Raw genomic sequence first — 18,301 nt, forward strand, 5'->3', positions numbered from 1 at the left:
TGCACTCCCTTGCCGGATCTTGTTGCCTTAGTGCCTAGAGAAAGCGTTTACTGTGTTTGTCCATTCTGTGTACTTGACCTCCTGCTATTGCCATATTGACTACGATTCTTGCTGCCTGCCCCGACCTTCTGCTACGTCCGACCTTGCTCTTGTCTACTCCCTTGTACCGCGCCTATCTTCAGCAGTCAGAGAGGTTGAGCCGTTGCTAGTGGATATGACCTGGTTGCTACCGCCGCTGCAAGACCATCCCGCTTTGCGGCGGGCTCTGGTGAAAACCAGTAATAGCTTAGAACCGGTCCACTAGCACGGTCCACGCCTATCCCTCTCTGGCACAGAGGATCCACCTCCAGCCTGCCGAATCGTGACAATTGCATATATATATGCACTAAAAATATAGTTTATATATGATGTATGTCTAGTGTTCCTTAAGTTAAATGGGCACTCTCATTAAAAGACATTTTTGCTATTGCACTCCTTATGGTAAATAAAAAAATATTTCAAATGTACTTTGTTTAAATAAAAAAGAAAAAAAAGTTTTCTATGTTTTATTTGTGTTTAAAAAAGCTGCCACTAGGTGTCTCCCTACTTGTCCAGAGCCCATTTCCCCTATCTCTTGCACTGACTTTGGACTCCTGCTGACCTGGAAGAAGTCCAAAATCAGGAAATGCTGTCTGGAGTGCAGCCTTAGCCAATCATAGCTCATCTCACACTGAACTGCCATGGACTATGTGTAGCAGAGTAAGGGAGGAAGTTCTTCCCTGTATGGCTTCAGATGATGTCACAGCCTGCTGGGTAATGCCCCTTCCTAGGCAGGTACACTGGATAACTTGTATATTACTATCTTGCTAATGCAAATAAAGAGTTCATTGATCTCCCAGTCAAAGTTGTTAGAGGTAAAATGGATCTTAGTAATTTTTCTTGGAAAGTTAGTCCATTTGCAATTGCTATAATGGTCGTAGTCAGCCATGTGTCACAGTCTGTCTGTCTGTTTTTGATGGAAGGGTTACTTTTATGCCTAAATTTGGGTATTTCGTATAAATGATAGGCAGTCGTGTAGGGACCTATAACCTTGTCATTCAGGAGGAGTTTATGGATTATTTGCTCTACTCTTTTGTGATCCTTTTTAACATTTGATACTATCAGGTGATACTACACTATTCTTAACAGAATTTGTCTGTTTTCTCATTGAGGGTTCGTATGGGAAGAGGGTGTGTCTATCTAGGCCTCTGACTTGTGCCAGTAAAGACTTATTATATAGTCATTAAGGACATTTAGTCAATATTTTTAAGTCTAGTATTTTGTGTTAAGGCTTCTTGCTTCTCGTTTGAAAGGTACATCGCAAGTGAAGTTTCTTTTAAGTCTTCTAAACTGTCCCATGTGGACATTTCGTAAGATTTATTAAATCCTGAACAGAGGAAAAGTTACTGAGTTGCCCATAGCAACCAATCAGATCGCTTCTTTCATTTTTTTTAAAAGGTCTCTGAAAAAGTGATCTGATTGATTGCTATGGGCAACTCAGCAACTTTTTTTCTTGACAGGTTTTAGGGTTTTAGGGTAGGTAGTAGCTTGTGAATAATATGCAATAATTTTTAGCCTTCGATCTTTGAACTGTGCTGCACTGCAGACTTGTGGATGTAGTTTGGATTAAAAGGTCTAAAAGTTCTGTTTGGTGTCCATCTATGTGTGGGGTTAAAGTTAGGTTCTGGGTATTGGTATAGACATATGAATACAATATTCAAGATTTGGATTGACCCCAGCAAATAACATGGTGACACAGTCTGTTATTTCATCCATTGTTAACCATTTGTGTATCTAGGTATCCCATTTTGCATAGAACAGGTGATGAATGTTGAGTTACTGAAGCTTTAAAGTGTTACTGTCATTTAAATAAGCTTTCAAGGGTCACATGGACATGTCAAAAGTTTAGATCTTGGCCCATAATTCAACTGATTCCAGGAGACGGGTTCCATTATTAGATCCAGCAGCGAATCAACAGTGAAGCTCACAGTTACGCACTTTACTCACTATATAATAATAATAATGAGACCCCGACCAATCTAAATATATCTGTGCAACATGTCAAAAGCTTATTCAAATTACTGTAATACATGTTATACACTTTGGTCAGTCACCCCTCTTTACCACCAGGTTCTTCACCCTGGTGTGTGCAGGGCTCTTGCGACTTAGTAGGGAGAAGACAGATGCTCCCAACCTTTGTCTTCTTTTGTCCTCAGCTTGCCAGACCTCTGCTGTTACGTTAGATCTAGGCTCTCCTTCAGAGAAGCCTCAGTGACTTCACTAACCACCGTCCTTATCTCTGTAGCTTCAGAGGACCTCCCACACGGTTTCACCTCCGTCACAGCCTGAGGACTTCCCACATGGTTGCACCTCAGTCTTAGCTTCAGAGTATTTCCCACCTGGTTTCACCTCAGTCTTAGCTTCAGAGGATTTCCCACCTAGTTTCACTTCAGTCTTAGCTTCAGAGGACTTCTAACATGGTTTCAGCTCATGGCGTTCAGACTCTGCTACTTTTAGAGAAAGCCTTTCTGTTAGAACCTTCATGTCCTCTTCCATCTTTAAATATTTTCGCTGCTCACTCTTGAGCTTAGCGGAGTTCATCCTCTCACTGTCCAGCAACTCTGTCAAGTCAATGACAGTATCTTCCAGAGTTAGCAATTGATCTCTCAACTGCTCATTGTCCGCCAGCAGTGCCTCTTGTTCATAGAGTTGCATTCCCAGCAAATACCGAGCAGCTGCGTGCGACCTACTGCCCATTTTGTTCTGCGCTTCCAGGCTCTGCACTTTATGAACCATCATCACTTTCTCTCTCTCCAGCTCTTCCATGGTTACCAGCCTAGCCTTGTGGTCACACCGTAGATCCTGATATGCACCATGTAGAACACTCACTTCTTCCGCCTGGAAGGAGATCTGCTTGGCCAGACTCTCCACTTCATTCTTCTTGTTGGTCACCAGACTCTGGGAGCGGGACAGTTCATCCTGCAGAGCCACAAACTCACTTTTGTAGTGTTCCATGACTTTTTCCAGTAGAAGCTTAGCTTCCTGCTCTTTCTTAAAATCTGCAAGCATTTTGTCCCTCTCCTCTGTCAAGCGCTGTACCTCTTCTTCTTTTTCTGTCAACATCACAGAAACCATCTGCAGGGTTTCTTCCAGATTCTGCATCTGCTCCAGTTTCTTCCCAAGGCCATCTCGTCTTTTCTGAGACTTTTTACTCACAGTGGTCTCCTCACTCTCGCTGTTGGACCTTGAGACATTCTCTTGTCCTCTGTCAGACACTCGACCCAACTCTTCTCCATCTCTAGGTGAAGTTTCCCCCTTTTTCGGGGTTGCGGCAACTTGGGTCTCCGGGTGATTCCCGAACATTTCCTCTGAACTGTCTCTCTGCTCCTTGGCAGACTTTTCTTTCGCCTTAACACAGTCTATCCGCGGCCTGGCAGAAACAACTAGGGCTCCTGGGTCTGCAACAATATCTAGTGCAGCAGTTCAACCTTCCTGGTTACAACCCCTCTCTGGTCCAGACGCCACATCTCCTTCACTTAGGACTCTGTCTGTGTCCGTAAGCATAGCACCCAGCTCCACCTGTACTCTTTTCCGTAGTTTTGTTTTTTCCACAGACATCTCCGTAGCTTCTTTTCAACTCACCTCTTTAACTTGGCTCACGGACTGTTCTTCAGCACACTCCCACCTGACATATAACTACGGTCTGCTGACACTCCCTGTCCTCAGTTTCTGCTGAGTTACCTTCCCCTGCTGTGTGGTGCAAGTCAAGTGTTGTGAGCCTATCAGGTGTTCCTGCTCTAGTCCCCTGACAATCTTCCCACAACTGTTGAAAAAACGGAAAATCCTTCCCCAGTTCTACATCATACTCCAAGGATGGTTCTATTGCAACCTTGTGACCTATAATACCATAGGGAGTAGAAATACATACATTAACCGCAAATACCGGCTTGCATAGACATTATAGCGGGGTCTGACTTTCTGCTTTTTTTTACATGTTTTGTACTTGCCACAGCAGCGTGCACCCGTGTATTGGGTTTAGGTGCTGGCTACATTTTTTTTTGTTTGTTTTTGCTGTGCAATTTGGGGGGGAGTGGCTCCATCTGTAGCCGTGCATCCCCTCCCCTATTTTAACAGGAGGTGGTTTTGGGTTGTTAGTGGATCCAGCATGTCACCCAGCCTGAGGTGGGTAAATGTTAGGGTCCCATGCGTTATGAGGCCACCTCCGCGTGGTGGATGGAGGGGCACGTTTTGATCAAAAAGTGTGCTCGGAGCCTCCATCTTGTTGACCAAGTGTGCTGCTGCCATTTTCTTTTTTTTACATGTTTTGTACTTGCCACAGCAGCTTGCACCCGTGTATTGGGTTTAGGTGCTGGCTACATTTTTGTTTTTTTTTGTTCTGGCTTTCTGCGGCTGGTCTTTACCAGACTTATTACATATCTAGGTTCTAACAAAACCATAATCTTTTTACCTTCTATTGCTAGCTCACACAGGTTTTCTTTTGTCCTGTCAGAGGTGGCAACAGTACTCTTCACATCTTAAAACATCAACATAAGTTTTTCAACAAAAACATTATCAGCCTGCATGGGTTCAGTATTTACAGCACCATTCACACAGTCCAGTAAAGACACCTCAGTCTTCACTAATTCCGGGACTCTTGTGTACGGATTCTCTGGTGCACTCTCGGCATCCCACAACTGCCAGAAATACGGCAAGTCTCTGCCCAGTACAATTACCACTGTAAGTTCGGCACATACCTCCATCATATGGTTCACTGTGCCAAAACTTGTGTCAAAGTAAATTTGAATCGTCTTACCGGCCTCCGGTCGGGACTTCACACAATGGAATTACCTCAGGCGTAATTTGAGATACAGTCTGATAACAGTCCAAGTCCACCCACAGTGGTATTCCGCCCACCAACAACTGACGGGTCCTTGGCTGCATCCTTGTGACCACCGGTTGTGGCCCACGTCGGTTGCTCCCAGCAATGGCCTGCCGATGTCGACCCATTTCCAAAACACGATCCGTTGCCTCTAGCAACTTTTGACCACAGGCTCAGTCCTGTGCTTGTACTACTCTGCTGGGCTCATCCAATTTGCAACGTGCAGCGGGTGGCTCCTGGCAATGACTTGTCTGCAACTCATCCATTGGTTGCCCTTGGCAATGTGTTGCCCGCACCCTCCACCAAATTTAAGGTTTCCACCTCGGGGACAGCTCTGGAATCGTCCTGGTCACTGCCACTGGACACGTTTCCTGTCAATAACTCGGCAGACAACAGCTCATAACACAAGTCTGGCGCCTCGCCAGCTTTATTTATACAGGTTGCAGGCAAAAACAAACATAACATAGGAACAAAATAAAATCCTAGACCGTCTGGTCACTGACTACACGTATCAGTATGTCCTGACTACTAACTGGTGAGCTACCCTCAGCCAGTAAAACCTGTGCCTCCTGCAACCTGTTACTCACAGTTAAAACCAGTACTTGGACCACTCACAGCTCCTGTGTGTGTTTCCTCAACGGGGCCCGTGTCTCCCCCTTACAGTCAGCCTACTGTTTCCTAGGCAGAGCCCAGATCACACTGAGTCTCTTCCTTATGAAGACCTCCCCTCTCTGCTGACTCATTAATTAGGCCCCAAGTGAAGGTTTCTGCAAAGTGAGCCAAGGAAATACACCCTTTCCTTGCCACTTTATCACACCTGATAGCTAAATCCTGTTCAGGAATTGTGAATTTAACTTGTCTAATGTATTACAGGGCTTTCACATTTCTATTTACAGCCTTTTCATCTTACGCCCTGCAATAGGTAATCGTAACGCAGCTAACCTTGAGTGAAAATATTCTACACATTTACCGCAATGTGCCAAGCTATGAAGACCTTATTAGTAGAGTTTATCTAACTGGACTGTGTCTACATCCTACAAGAACACAAAAAAATGCTTCTAGCCCTAGAGACGTTCCTTAAGTATTTCTGCTACTAAGGCTTTTCAAGGGAACGCTGTCTAAATCTCATGTATCCAGCCTAAATACTGTGTAAAGTTTGTGCTGTATTGCTGTGCACAGACAATCTCAAGTAAAATTGTTCCTTTTTTCAAGGTTTCCTATGTGTCTGGAACAAGTTCTTTGCCCGAACCAACACAAGTACACCAAGGCTATACACCATAGTGCACCCCCAGGTCAGGGACTTCCCTAACTGTTTAGACCCCAATTGCTAAAGTTCCACTGGCCCCAGGGGGACATACAGGGTTAAGCCAGACCATAAAGCTGACATGACACAAGATTCAGCTAGAGGACTACTACCAATCAGCTGCCCTGCACTACCACTCCGATCCTCCTCGGGGGCATAACCAGGGGCATAGATATAGAGGTAGCAGTCGCACCGGGGCCCTGGAGCCTAAGGGGGGCCCCAAAGCACATCTTCCTCATAAGAGACCAGTATTATAATTGCCATACAGGCTCCTGTTGCAGATTCAGCATCAGGGCCCAAAAGCTACAAGCTACGCCTCTGGGCACCACATTAGGGCATATTGGGTAATAGGAATGGAATACCATAATTAGCTATTCATACAAAAGACTATAGCAAGTAAGCAATTTCTATCTTACAGTGTGAATTGTTGGGAGTGTGTAGCCCTAGAAGTTCTGTTTGCCTTTGTAAACTATGATGCTGTCTAGTGTTATCCTTGCTTCTCATTATTACATTCTAGGAAATAATTTTTTGTGCCACAAATTATTCATTTAGTAAGAAGAAAATGTTAAATCAAAGATTACAAATAAAAAAAAAAAACATTTTTAAAGTTCATTTCCTACAATTTACTGCTACCTGAGACAAGCTCCTCGGTCCACCTAATTTTAGGATCACCACTGCTGTCAACATTTTCTGTTTCCATATTCGTCTGTCCAAGAATACTAAAAAGTCATCCAACAGAGTCAACAGACGTGCAATATAACTAGACAAATATTGTGCTTTTGCTCCAAAAGTTTCTGTTGTAAAGTAAAATTAGAATTTTGTGTAAAAGGCAAAGATTAGTTCACTTAAAATGCACTTGTTGCCAACCCGCAGTAGGCCCCATTTATGAGAATTGATGCCACAGATCGAGTGAAAACACTCATCATTCAGGTGCCATTCACATTACTTTATCAAGAAGCAAACAGAAGCTTTTTGGACCCATGACATATATGCATATCAAACCAACCTTAGGTGTCATATTTAGGTCTCTTGGCTGCCCTAGTTTTAGAGTTTACCCAGCCTTGGGTATACTCCGTAAGATCAGTCAGTGTGTTTTTGGATGCCCTTAAAAGTTAATTTGCTTGTGGACTACATGGTAATATTTACAGGGACTGCTGGATTTCGAAACAGCTAACAGGACTAGTTAGGTCAAGTTAGGTCAACTTTACATGTAAAAGTCTAGTAGAGAGCCTAAAGCTATCCAAAATGAGTTTTGTCCATTATGCCTATTAGGCCAAAAATCTGTGATCATTGTGATGGTCAAACATCATCACAAAGAGAAGATTGGCCATGATTGGTAACTGGCACTGGAGACAAATCAGGGAGTCTAGCAACTGGAGAGGTCTCACCAGCTTTAGTTTTTAGAGAGACATCTCAATGTCTACAGCCAAATCTGTAGAACCACTCTATCCATTAAACAGTTTTCCCTGTAGAATATTGCACAGCTTGGTTCTAAAGCTCTGTCTCCCCAACAATTTTCAGAAAAACGTCCAAAACCACAGGCAGAGAATATTAGACTTTTACAAATCCTTCCTAAAACCTTCAGTAGTAAGCCTTCTCCTTTCCATGTATTCCATGTAAGCAAGGAGGCACTCGTAGTTATTGCCAAGATTTATTCCAGTCTGGTCACAGATACAACATAGGCCAACCTATCGGTGGCAGCATTGCTAGATAATCTATAGAAGAGGCGAGGAGGCACTCGTAGCTATTGCCAAGATTTAGTCCAGTCTGGTCACAGATACAACATAGGCCGACCTATCGGTGGCAGCATTGCTAGATTATCTTTAGAAGAAAAAGTGAGGAGGCACTCGTAGCTATAGCCAAGATTTATTTTGGTCTGGTCACAGATACAACATAGGCCGACCAATAGGTCGGCCTATGTAGTATCTGTGACCAGACCTGAATACATTTTGGCTATAGCTATGAGTGCCTCCTCGCTTCTTCTTCTAAGGATTTTCCATTTGCTCATTGCTTTCTGTGATTGAGTACCGTGGGAAAGCCCTGTTGCGGTTTCAGGTAAAGACTGCAGATCACATTTCCTACAGTACTTCATTCGCCGTACTTCAGTCGCCTGTACTTCATTCGTACTTCATTGCCGAACCCAGTCTATTTTTATCTACTTTTTTGGACTGTATAGCTAGATTACTCTTGCCGAAGGGAGTCAGCTGGTTACCCTAGCAGAAATGTCTACTAAAGTCATACATTGAACTTTTTTAGTGGAAACAAGAGACTCCAAGACACCAAAGAGACTAATTTTTACATTGATACTTCACCTACTGTAGATGTTTGTAAGGACACAAGGATCTAGGGACTGCTTATAAATCTAGCATCTGCCAAACACATAGGTGGCATGCTACTCTGTTTTCATGGTGCCCTATACTGTTGTCACAGTGCACCCCAGAAAATCTGTACATAGATTTTTGTCTCTTCCCTGCTTCTGTATGTAAAGTACTGCAGTAAGTGGTTATACACACAGAACTGTGTACATCTCTGCTCATAGCACATTCACCAAGCTGGGTGCGTGACCCATGTATGCACCGTCACTCACATACATTTGTCTGGATCACACCTGAGATGGCAGGCTCAACATCTATACCATACATGATGGACTTCTGGTCACAAGTTGTGTCTTTACATAAATTATAACTTATACACATTTTCTATCCTACATAAAATGAGGTACAAAAATCTACTTGGTCAAATAGCACTTTAGGGTCACATGTGGGATATATTGGGATAGTTAGAGGAATAAATATTTCTCTCTCAACGCTATATTCCTCCTCCGCTTTGCTTTAATTTCTTTGACACATCTATAGGTTTAATAATATTATTAATATTAATATACAAGAAGAGCATCTTTTTTTTTTTAATATGGTGTTTTTTAAGTGTTTCTAAAATAAAGGCCCCTTAAAGGGATACTCCAGTGGAAACCTTTTTTTTTTTATTTATTTATTTTTTTTAAATCCACTGGTGCCAGAAAGTTAAACAGATTTGTAAATCACTTCTATTAAAAAATCTTAATCCTTTCAGTACTTATTAGGGGCTGTATACTAAGGAGAAATCCAAAAAAGAAATGCATTTCCACGGATGTCATGACCACAGTGCTATCTGCTGAACTCTGCTGTCCATTTTAGGAACTGTCCACAGCAGGAGAAAATCCTCATAGCAAACATATGCTGCTCTGGAAAGTTCCTAAAATGGACAGCAGAGGTCAGCAGAGAGCATTGTGGTCATGACATCAGAGGAAATGTATTTCTTTTTTGCATTTCCCTTTAGTATACAGCACCTAAAAAGTACTGGAAGGATTAAGATTTTTTAATAGAAGTGATTTACAAATGTGTTTAACTTTCTGGCACCAGTTGATTTAAAAAAAATAATAATAAAGGTTTTCCATGGGAGTACCCCTTTAAATCCATTTCAGGAATGAACTAGTACCAAAAATTAACATTTTTAAATGTTATTGAAAATTGCTGCTAAATTCATAAACTTATAAAATATACTAAAAAGTAAAAGGACATTTTCCAAATGATACCTACCTAAAGAAGTTATATTGTAGCTGTGAATTAATTTCAAATTTTTGTGAAATTACTATCTTTCTTACACACAGAGAATTTCCAGGCCACTGCACTATGCTTTGCTCAAATTGTTTTGTTTCCTAGTGTTATAGGGGGAGATTTATCAAAACCTGACCAGAGAAAAAGTTGCTGAGTTGCCCATAGCAACCAATCAGATCGCTTCTTTCATTTTCTGAGGCCTTTTCAAAATGAAAGAAGTAATCTGATTGGTTGTTATGGGCAACTCAGCAACTTTTCCTCTGGACGGGTTTTGATAAATCTCCCCCATAGTTTTTATTGATGGTCTCTGTAGTTCCACAGTGAATATTCTGTGCACTCGCTGCTTGTCTGACCAAGATGGCAGCTGCAACACAGTGCTTCGGGTTTTATCACTCCTTTTAGACCCACCCATATGCTGTCTCCTGATTGGTCTGAGAGCTGTATGCAAGCAATGATTGGCTAACCTGCCATCATGTGATTTTGCTGCTAGCTGAAAAGTATTATGGATTACTCTGACATCATGTCAGTGTTACAAATCCCTCACCTTATGCTGAAATGGCACCAAAACTCCATGTATTCCTCATACCTTCTCCTATAAAGTACCGTTGCCAGGCTTGCGCAAAGTGAACCTGGCAAAGTTCTAATGTTCTGCAAACATCATTTTCAAGCAAAACCGGGTTCTGTGACTTTGGCTCGCTCTTCTTAGTCACTAGTACTACCCGTGGATAACCCTTTTAATAGAAAAAGAGGACCACTTGTAGTTGTGAAATTTGACTAGGCCTTTTACCCCATGTTACTTGCATTTTCTGGGTTTAATAAAAACAGAATTTCTAGCTGTGAGAGTGAAAGTTCGCTAGTAGTTTCTCAGTCACATGACTAGATGGAGAGGGACACATCACCCCAAAAATGAAAAATAAATCTTTTTCAATAAATAAATAAAACATGTCTTGTAAAGGAATGATTGGACGAGGATAGGGTAGAGAAAAAAAACCCTGTCATGTCCTCTGCCAGTAAGCATGTTAGTAGCAGTTCCAGCACTGTGGGCCCAACCCTTTTGCACAGGCCTGGTAAAGGTGGCCATTTCTTCCTCACTATTTTGAGACACCAATCCTGGCAGGACCAGGCTTTATCAATCGAGTGCAGAGCACACAGATCATTGTGGTTCTATCGAACCACATTGATCTGTATGAGGAATCAAATGATTCCTGGTAAAAGTCCCCTAAGTGGACTAAAAGTGTAAAAAAAAAAAAAAAAAGTTAAAAACACACACATTAACCCCTTCCTTATTAAAAGTTTAAATCACCCTTTTCCCAAATTCCATATAAAAAATTATATAAACATAATACAAATAAACATATGTGGTATCGCCGCATGGGTAAATGTCAAAACTATAAAAATATATCTGTCACGATGCCGGCTGGCAGGTAGTGGATCCTCTGTGCCAGAGAGGGATGGCGAGGACCGCGCTAGTGGACCGGTTCTAAGCCACTACAGGTTTTCACCAGAGCCCGCCGCAAAGCGGGATGGTCTTGCTGCGGCGGTAGTGACCAGGTCGTATCCACTAGCAACGGCTCACCTCTCTGGCTGCTGAAGATGCTGAAGATAGGCGAGGTACAAGGGAGTAGGCAGAAGCAAGGTCGGACGTAGCAGAAGGTCGGGGGCAGGCGGCAAGGATCGTAGTCAGGGGCAACGGCAGGAGGTCAGGAACACGGGCTAGGAACAAACAAGGGAACGCTTTCACTAGGCACAAGTGCAACAAGATCCGGCCAGGGAGTGCAGGGGAAGTGAGGTGATATAGGGAAGTGCACAGGTGATCACACTAATTGGTAATTGGGAGATTGGGCCAGGCACCATCATAGGTGCACTGGCCCTTTAAATCGCAGAGACCCGGCGCGCGCGCGCCCTAGGGAGCGGGGCCGCGCGCGCCGGGACAGGACCGACGGAGAGCGAGTCAGGTACGGGGACCGGGGTGCGCATCGCGAGCGGGCGCCACCCGCATCGCGAATCGCATCCCGGCTGGAGGCGGAACCGCAGCGCACCCGGTCAGTGGATCTGACCGGGGCGCTGCAGCAACAAGGATGAGGCGAGCGCTCCGGGGAGGAACGGGGACCCGGAGCGCTCGGCGTAACAGTACCCCCCCCCTTGGGTCTCCCCCTCTTCTTGGGGCCAAAGAACCGGAGGAAAAAAAACTCAATTTTTCCGTGATGAGGTCCGATGCACATTAGGAGGGGTTCTGTGTGAAAACGCACGAGACAGTCCAATCTTTTATTGTAAAAACAATAGATGTAGAGGGGTCTGGCGAGACTGGTCACAGGAACGTAGAACCTGTTGATAAGAGAGGCCAAAAAAAATTTTCCTGCAGATCCGGAATCCAAGAAGAGCATAGTAGAGAAGGAGAAGGTAGAGGCAGATATCCGCACCGGCACAGTAAGGCGTGGAGAAGCAGAGTTGACATCAAGAACTGTGTCACCTTTGTGCGGAGTCAGCGTACGTCTTTCCAGGCGGGGAGGACGGATAGGACAATCCTTCAGGAAGTGTTCGGTACTAGCACAGTACAGGCAGAGATTCTCCATGCGGCGTCGTGTCCTCTCTTGAGGTGTCAAGCGAGACCGGTCAACTTGCATAGCCTCCGCGGCGGGAAGCACAGGAACAGATTGCAGAGGACCAAAGGAGAGAGGAGCCGGGGAGAAAAAACGCTTCGTGCGAACAAAGTCCATATCCAGGCGGAGCTCCAGACGCCATCCGGAAGAACGCATGTCAATGCGAGTGGCAAGATGAATGAGTTCATGTAGGTCAGCAGGAGTCTCTCGTGCGGCCAGAACATCTTTAATGTTGCTGGATAGGCCTTTTTTAAAGGTCGCGCAGAGAACCTCACTATTCCAGGACAACTCGTAAGCAAGAGTACGGAACTGAATGGCGTACTCGCCAACGGAAGAAACACCCTGGGCCAGGTTCAGCAGGGCAATCTCGGCTGAAGAAGCTCGGGCAGGTTCCTCAAAGACACTTCGAATTTCCGAGAAGAAGGAGTGTACAGAGGCAGTGACGGGGTCATTGCGGTCCCAGAGCGGTGTGGCCCATGACAGGGCTTTTCCAGACAGAAGGCAGAACACGAAAGCCACCTTAGACCTTTCAGTAGGAAACTGGTCCGACATCATCTCCAAGTGCTGGGAACATTGCGAAAGAAAGCCACGGCAATACTTAGAGTCCCCATTAAATTTGTCCGGCAAGGACAGGCAGAGGCTAGGAGTGGCCACTCGCTGCGGAGGAGGTGCAGGAGCTGGCGGAGGAGAAGATTGCTGATGAAGTTGCGACTGAAGTTGGTGCATAATGGAGGACACTTCCGACAGCTGGTGGATTAGATGGGCGATCTGTCGGGCTTGCTGGGCGACCACCGTGGTGATATCAGAGGCAACTGGCAGGGGAACCTCAGCGGGATCCATGGCCGGATCTACTGTCACGATGCCGGCTGGCAGGTAGTGGATCCTCTGTGCCAGAGAGGGATGGCGAGGACCGCGCTAGTGGACCGGTTCTAAGCCACTACAGGTTTTCACCAGAGCCCGCCGCAAAGCGGGATGGTCTTGCTGCGGCGGTAGTGACCAGGTCGTATCCACTAGCAACGGCTCACCTCTCTGGCTGCTGAAGATGCTGAAGATAGGCGAGGTACAAGGGAGTAGGCAGAAGCAAGGTCGGACGTAGCAGAAGGTCGGGGGCAGGCGGCAAGGATCGTAGTCAGGGGCAACGGCAGGAGGTCAGGAACACGGGCTAGGAACAAACAAGGGAACGCTTTCACTAAGCACAAGTGCAACAAGATCCGGCCAGGGAGTGCAGGGGAAGTGAGGTGATATAGGGAAGTGCACAGGTGATCACACTAATTGGTAATTGGGAGATTGGGCCAGGCACCATCATAGGTGCACTGGCCCTTTAAATCGCAGAGACCCGGCGCGCGCGCGCCCTAGGGAGCGGGGCCGCGCGCGCCGGGACAGGACCGACGGAGAGCGAGTCAGGTACGGGGATCGGGGTGCGCATCGCGAGCGGGCGCCACCCGCATCGCGAATCGCATCCCGGCTGGAGGCGGAACCGCAGCGCACCCGGTCAGTGGATCTGACCGGGGCGCTGCAGCAACAAGGATGAGGCGAGCGCTCCGGGGAGGAACGGGGACCCGGAGCGCTCGGCGTAACAATATCATTATTAAACCACACGGTTAAAGGCATAATGACATACGCACAAAAAAATTCCCAAGTCCAAAATAGTATATTTTTGGTCACTTTTTATACCATAACAAAATGAATAAAAAGCAATCAAAAAGTCAGATCAAAACAATTATGGTACCAATAAAACTTCAGATCACGGTGCAAAAAATGAGCCCTCATACCGCCCCATATGCAAAAAATAAAAAAGTTATAAGGATCAGAAAAGGACAATTGTAAATGTATATGTTACGCCGAGCGCTCCGGGTCCCCGCTCCTCCCCGGAGCGCTCGCTACACTCTCCTCACTGCAGCGCTCCGGTCAGTTCCACTGACCCGGGGCGCTGCGATTCCGCTTCCAGCCGGGATGCGATTCGCGATGCGGGTAGCGCCCGCTCGCGATGCGCACCCCGGCTCCCGTACCTGACTCGCTCTCCCTCGGTCCTGTCCCGGCGCGCGCGGCCCCGCTCCCTAGGGCGCGCGCGCGCCGGGTCTTTGCGATTTAAAGGGCCACTGCGCCGCTGATTGGCGCAGTGATTCCAATTAGTGTGTTCACCTGTGCACTTCCCTATATCACCTCACTTCCCCTGCACTCCCTTGCCGGATCTTGTTGCCATCGTGCCAGTGAAAGCATTTCCTTGTGTGTTCCTAGCCTGTGTTCCAGACCTCCTGCCGTTGCCCCTGACTACGATCCTTGCTGCCTGCCCCGACCTTCTGCTACGTCCGACCTTGCTTCTGTCTACTCCCTTGTACCGCGCCTATCTTCAGCAGCCAGAGAGGTTGAGCCGTTGCTAGTGGATACGACCTGGTCACTACCGCCGCAGCAAGACCATCCCGCTTTGCGGCGGGCTCTGGTGAAAACCAGTAGTGACTTAGAACCGATCCACTAGCACGGTCCACGCCAATCCCTCTCTGGCACAGAGGATCCACTACCTGCCAGCCGGCATCGTGACAGTATAAATTTTTGTGCATGTAGTTATGATTTTTTCCAGGAGTAGGACAAAATGAAACCTATATAAGTAGGGTATCAATTTAATCGTATGGATCTACAGAATAAAGATAAAGTGTCATTTTTACCAAAAAATTTACTGTGTAGAAACGGAACCCCCCAAAAGTTACAAAATGGCGTTATTTCTTCAATTTTGTCGTACAATGATTTTTTTTTCCGTTTCGCCGTAGATTTTTGGGTAAAATGACATCATTACAAAGTAGAATTTATGGCGCAAAAAAAAAGCCCTCATATGGTTATTTAGGTGCAAAATTGAAAGGGTTATGATTTCTAAAAGGTAAGGAGGAAAAAACACAAGTGCAAAAACAGAAAAACTCTTGGTGCTTAAGGGGATAAATAGAAGTAATTTACAAATCTGTTTTACTTTCTGGTACCCGTTGATTTGAAAAATATATATTTTCCAGGGAAGTCCCCCTTTAAGGGGTTTACTATTTGACCCTAGCAGTGTTATACACAACTTTAGCGTTCTTAGGCAGTGTTATACATAATTTAGTGACTATGGCCTAGATTTATCAAGCTGTCTGAGAGAAAACATAGAGAGATTTTCCCACAGCAACCAATCACAGCTCAGCTAATGAGCTCTGGTAAAGTGAAACCTAAGCTGTGATTGGTTTCTGTGGGAAAATCACTCTATTTTTTCTCTCACACAGTTTGATAAATCTGGTCCTATGTGTGGTCCATTTCTGAGCATATACTACAATTTTGCGGGACACCAGAACACAGGTACCTGTGCTTTCGAGCCTTCCAAAATAAAGTATACATCCATCAATTTTTTTCCTGCAGAGTGGTGCTCCTGGCCATCTGGCTATGCATGCAGGAAAATAAATTAAAGTTCCATTTAAGTGAAGGGGTCATGCTTCAGTTCCCTGCACATCTTGGTTCTCAGGTATAACCCCCACCAATCAGAAAGTGATGGCAAATCCTTGCAATGTGCATTCACATACACCTTGAAGGCTCAGACATATTGGCCCAGGTTTAACAAACTAGGTGGAATCATTTTCCCACAGCAACCAATCACAGCTCAGTTTTCACTTTACTAGAGCTCTTTAGCTGAGCTGCGATTGGTTGCTGTCGGAAAATCCCTCCATTTTTTTTCTCATATTGTTTGATAAATCTGGGCCATCATGTCCACTTATTTATTGACCTTAAAGGGTTTTTCCTACTGTAGATATGAATTGCATATCAATTGAACATGACATACATGTATGACTGGTGGGTGTTCAACCCTTGAATCCCCACAATTTTACAAAAAGTGCCATTTCCCCATTCATAGATGCTTAGTCCCTCACAATAGTGAAAGCAAAATATGTAAGCAGCCAAGTGGGCTTCCTAGGCTTCTATAACCATATTGTATCAGGTATGGCATATAAGTGGTGATCATGGGGGGTCAGAATGCTAAAGGATAGAGGGATTTAGGAAAACTCTGGGAGCTATACAAACTAGAATAATTGAGTCATATTGCATTACTCTCTTAAAGGGGTAGTCCAGGGGGAACTGAACTTAGCAGACACTTACCCCTTCTCACAGAATAGTGGATAATTGTCTTCTCATGGGGGTCCAACCGCTGAACCCTCTCCCCCCCCCCTCCCTTCTACCGCAATCTCCTGTACAGGGGCCCAGTCTACTTACCTGCCCTTGGCGTACTCTGCCCCCACTTTGTGGATGGGCGCAAGTAATGGTCTGCTCAGCCAATCAGGACATCGCTGAGGACAGTGATTGGATGATTGCATGCATCCAGGAAGGTGGGGGCTGGAGCACGCTGAGGACGGGTAAGTAGACATGATTGGATGATTGCATGCATCCAGGAAGGTGGGGGCTGGAGCACGCTGAGGACGGGTAAGTAGACATGATCCCTGGACTACCACTTTAAGATAGACTTTGGCTCTAGGTTTGTTCTAAGGATTTTTTGTAGACTATGCAGACAAATCTATGGGATTTCCAACATTACAAAATAGTTGCTCTCTAATAGTCTTTTCTCTCAAAATGAGTGCCACACTATTCCACAGCTTGTATAACATATCACAGTTTAGCTGAGTTCACTTCAATGGAGTTGAAGGATTGGCGTTGTTTTTGGAAATGAGCAGCCATGTTTTTCCAAGCCTGGACAGTCCTTTAGAGGAACATCATGGTACTCCGGTGGAATTTTTTTATTTTTTTTTTTAAATCAACTGGTGCTGGAAAGTTAAACAGATTTGTAAATTACTTCAATTAAAAAATCTTAATCCTTCCAGTACTTTTTAGGAGTTGTATACTACAGAGGAAATGCTTTTCTTTTTGGATTTCTCTTCTGACACGACCACAGTGCTCTCTGCTGACCTCTGCTGTCCATTTTAGGAACTGTCCAGGCTCTGAACAGTTCCTAAAATGGACAGCAGAGGTCAGCAGAGAGCACTGTGGTCGTGACAGAAGAGAAATCCAAAAAGAAAAGCATTTCATCTGTAGTATACAGCTGCTAATAAGTACTGGAAGGATTGAGCTTGATTAATAGAAGTAATTTACAAATATGTTTAACTTTCTGGCACCATTTGATTTAAAAAAAAAAAACGTTTTCCACCTGAGTACCCCTTTAACACAGTGGAAAGAACTAAGGCACATATTATGGCCCCCGAATAAAAGAATTGCCATGCACAAAAATTGTCATTTGATCATAGCTCAAGCTTCCAAATTATGGAATAAGAAGTCACTGATAAAATGTAAACAATACAAGAGAAAACAGGCGTCCTGCACTCACCGTGTAAGAACTGGTCAAACGACTCCCATCTCGGGTGATTCCTCCAGAGGGATCCTAAAGACTGTACGGGGCGCTCAGAAGCGACTGCCGGCGGTTTCACACAATGAATGTGCTTCGTCCGGCCTCGTTTACGTCATCGCGCTGTGCGAAGGATATAGTGCAGCTTGCAGTATTGTCTAAAGCTTATAGAAGAGCGGCACTCAAAGATAGATCAAGCTTGCTATACACAAAGAAGCCAGAGGTTGCTAAGGACGACGGCAGCCAGTAAAGATTCATCTTTGTGTTTAAGAACAGTCCTCTGAATGGAACTGTTAAGTCAGCTATTACTCGAAACTGGCATTTGCTTTCAGCGGACCCAGATATAGCTGTAACAGTGAGCAATAGACCCATAGTAACTTTTAGAAAAAATGCTACTATTGCTGATCATTTGAAAAAATTGTCTTCCAGAAACAGAATGAACCCTAAAAAATGATGGCTATCATCCAACCCACCTAAAGGCAACAAGAAGTATTGGAAAGATGGAGAGGCAACTGCGTCTAAGATTCAGAGAACATCTATATTCAGTGCGGAAAGGCGGAGACT

At 44.9% G+C, this 18,301-nt stretch overlaps 1 protein-coding gene across 14 annotated transcripts in view; it reads right to left on the reverse strand.

Moving 5' to 3' along the window:
- The window catches only part of PAPPA2 (pappalysin 2), a 381,240-nt gene that overhangs the window by 224,997 nt on the left and 137,942 nt on the right, over nt 1-18,301 (reverse strand). The window contains exon 1 of one of the 14 annotated variants that reach the window (XM_056532023.1): nt 9,776-9,893. The exons of the other annotated variants lie outside the window; for them this stretch is intronic. The gene's annotated coding sequence lies outside the window, so the exon portion shown is untranslated. Of the gene's footprint in view, nt 1-9,775; nt 9,894-18,301 lie in introns of those variants that run through there. 14 annotated transcript variants of the gene reach the window in all.

The sequence above is a fragment of the Hyla sarda genome, chromosome 7 (assembly GCF_029499605.1).
Source record: "Hyla sarda isolate aHylSar1 chromosome 7, aHylSar1.hap1, whole genome shotgun sequence".
NCBI lineage: Eukaryota > Metazoa > Chordata > Amphibia > Anura > Hylidae > Hyla > Hyla sarda.